We start from the raw sequence: 3,738 nt of genomic DNA on the forward strand, positions 1-3,738 counted from the left end.
CCACAATGAATCATCTCCACACTGCTTACTCCTTTTTCTGTGTTACCTTTCCCAGAACAAAGTCTCTAATAGTTTCTTACAGGCCTTTACAAGAATTTCATATGCACACATACACATATGGCTACTTTAAAACACCACGAGAATGGAAGATTAGTTTTTCTGTCATAAACTTTAAAATTCACAAAATACATTAGTGAACAAATGTAAAGCATTTTTGTAGGTGAGCTATATAATGGAGACTAGCATATCTGGAAGTGAAGATATATTGCAGTATACATGTCTGTTCTTTTATAAAAGGAGGAATCCCAATGAAAACTTGATATATGTAACTTTACAATAGCATACTGGACTATGTACAATTGTCTATAACTACAGTGCCACAATATATTTCAATAGCAGAATGTAGGACTTAAGGCAATAGCTGAAGGACTGTATTATTGTGATAATATAGGGGAAAACTGGGGGAAGCTATGCAGGTGTGGAGGGAGGGATCCCTGCACATATGGAACTGTAGCATAAAGATAATTATATAAAATATATTAAAAGTAAAAAAAAAACCTTGAAATTCATACTAGGGACTTTTAAAAAGTGTGTGTGTAAGGTATATTTCACAAAAAAACTGAATGAATTTTGATTTTTTTCATCAAAATAACTTCATTGTTTAAAAGAATTTTTTTTTGAATGACAGATTTCTAGAAAGGGAACAGAAATGGAAAGATCTACAGCCAGAAACTTCTTCTAGGTTTCCAATGTTGTTGCAGGGACCCAAGGATTTGGGCAATCCTCTGCTGCTCTTCTAGTCCATAAACAAAGAGCTGGGTTGGAAGTGGAAAAGCTTGGACTGGAACCAGTATCCACATGGGACACTAGCATGACAGATGAAAGCTTAATCTGTACCATGGCTTCCAGTCAGGTCCAGTTCACTCTCATTAGGCGTTGAAGGATGTCAGCTGTGGACTTGGCAGCTTTCAGAAGATTGACATCATGGCAGGTCCAGAAACTGATGCCCAATTCCAGTTCACTGGAATCAAAGTATTTCAACTCTTACATGGTCACAGGCAGAATGAATTGTGTACTAGCCACATATGGAGGCATTGCTTTGCTGGTTATGTACTTCAGCTTAAGGTCTAAAAATACTGCAGCTGTGAAAGCAACATAAGTGGACTACAAATTGTTTCCCCATCTGTCCCCATGCCCAGAGAAGTTAATTCAACTCAACATGTAGTAATTCAATTTGTACAATATATTATGAACGCAGAAAAACCAAATCTGTACCATGGCATTGGCCCAGTTAAACTCATTTTAAACTTTATTTTCTATGAACTTTCTGAAGTATCTAAGTTAATATATAAATGAATTTTTATTACATTTTCAACATTTTTATTTTCTACATCGCCACTAAAATGTATTTCAAATCACTACATACATAGTATTATATAAATTTGTCTTCATGTATTTTAACAATCCCCTGTTGATACACATTGATTGTTTGTTTTATTCCCATCACAATATTACAAAAACCTGGTGTTTCTATAGGACCAAATATATGCAGGATAATTTCTGCAGTTGAATCCCATCAAAGGACATTTGCATTTAAAGAGTTTTTTAGAGTTGTGACAAATTAACCTTCAAGGAAACTTTATGGTATTACACTCTTACCAATGTGAGTTCAATAGCCTATTTCCTTACCTCTTTATCATCAAGTGTATACTGTCAGATATATTCAAAATTCATTCAGACACTGCAAATTTCACATTTTCTTCTTTTTTTTAATTAAAAAATTTATGACACAGTTTCTTTTTTTTTTAGATGTTACACACATTTTTTTTCCAATTTATTATGTTGCATTATGTGATGCAACTTTTTAGATACTGAAATTTCACCCTCCCCCCTCCAACCCTTCCCCATGGTGGATTCTTCCACCTTGTTGCATGTCCACAGTTCAAGTTCAGCTGCAATTCCTTCCCTGTGAGCCTATACCTAGCATAGAGTCCAGCATCTCATCATCTGGATAAGTTCAACAGCTTATTGGGGAGACCCTCTCCGGTCCAAAGTTAGAGCCAACAAAGTAAAATCCCGGTCAGTTACAAGCCCCAACATAGCAACAGCTACAGTATACAATATTGTGGAACTGACATAGTATCGAGTAAGTAAGCTCTTAATCACATCCTGTGACTGCTTTAATGACGTTTCAACAATTGAGGTGTGAAACAGTTTAGGAGGGGTATGCAGAGAAATTCTCAATGCCTTGTTGAGGAGTACTTAATCCTCGTGTCCTCCATAGTGAAGTGTGTATGAGTTTATGGTCATCAGGCTTTCTTTTTTGTTCTCTGCCTATCTATTCTAACTTGTGTGTGTGTTTGGGGGGGTGGGTGGCTCTGGAGCAACCCCAATGGTCATTGTGGGGGGAGGGGGTGAGGACCCAAAGCTGGAACCAAGCAAGGGCTAGAGAAAGCTCCTTTCCCCAATTCTGAAGGAGGTTTACTGTTCTTCTGGTTCTGAGGACCACTCAGGATTCCTGTCTGTTGTTTTGGTGGCTCTCAGTCCCATGATGAAGGGCTCAATCTTCTTCCATCCCGTTTGGTAGGTCTAGATGGCGGAGGGAATGTCCTCTGAGTTCTTGGCCTCCCAAGGCATTCCAGTTCCCCGTGGTCTCTTTGGCAGTTGGGATGCAGTCCTTGGTGCCCGTATTGTCAGTCCTTAGTGGGGATCCCACTCCAGGATTGGGACACAAGCCTCCTCCTGTTCATCTGCTCCACTCTGGGTACCTTCCCTGCTCTGTGCAGGTGACCACCTGTTAATAGGTTGCTAGGATTGCTTTTGATTCCCCCTGTATGTCTTTGTGTTTTTACTATTGTCTAATTCTGTTTTGAGTTTATTCTTTGCAGGTTACCTGCCTTGTTCCTGATAGGTTACACTACATGACTTTCTCACACCTTCAAGACTTCCCTACTCTCCTGCTCCATGTCTGAGTAGCACAAGGTTTTAACAATATATTAGGGATCGCATTTTTTCACAACACATGGTTAGAAACAGTATTAATTACAGGCTCATCTGAGGAAGATTAACTGTCATTGGGAACGTTAGGACAGATTCCCATTCACAAAGCACTGAGGGTTCAAAATGGAGCTATCTAAGCAATAATCAAAGAACCAGATTCCCAGACCTTCCTGGCTGGGCGGCCAGCAGGCAAAGCCTAGAGCCAAATGACAAGCTGGCCACCCGAGTGCTAGCTCACCCCTTGCTCGTGGCATCTGCTGTGTGCAATCCAGGCATGGAGCTTGGCTAGGGGCCCTGGGATCCCCCAGCAGCATGGTGGCCAACTAGGGGCCATGTCCCGGGCCCTAGCCCCACCCCTTAATGGACACGACCCAGTGCTCGCCTCTTAGGCTCATGGGATCCGCGGTGGAGCATCCCAGGCCAGCTGAACAGAGCTATGTGGCAGTCCACGTGGCCCCAGCCAACCTGAGTGGCAGCTCACCCTTTGTGTGCGGCATCCACCATGTGCGATCCAGGCATGGAACTTAGCTAGGGGCCCTGGGATCCCCCAGTTGCATGGCGGTCACCAAAGGGCCATTATGACACAGTTTCATAGGCTCTGGTGTTCCCCAAAGCCCTGCCCCCAAATTGAGTTCCTCCATATTGTTACTGTAGTACAGTTCATATCCAGTCATGATTCCTTCGTTGTGGGTATGGGCCACATAGAGAGTCCAGCATCTTATTGTCCAGATAAATTTA

At 41.7% G+C, this 3,738-nt stretch overlaps 1 pseudogene; it reads left to right on the forward strand.

The window, feature by feature from the left end:
- Positions 1 to 984: 984 nt before the first annotated feature.
- On the forward strand, positions 985 to 1,209 carry LOC121162911 (annotated as a pseudogene).
- Positions 1,210 to 3,738: the final 2,529 nt, after the last annotated feature.

This window comes from Ochotona curzoniae, unplaced genomic scaffold, assembly GCF_017591425.1.
Source record: "Ochotona curzoniae isolate NIBS_2020 unplaced genomic scaffold, NIBS_Ocur_1.0 contig_595, whole genome shotgun sequence".
NCBI classification, from domain to species: Eukaryota; Metazoa; Chordata; class Mammalia; order Lagomorpha; family Ochotonidae; genus Ochotona; species Ochotona curzoniae.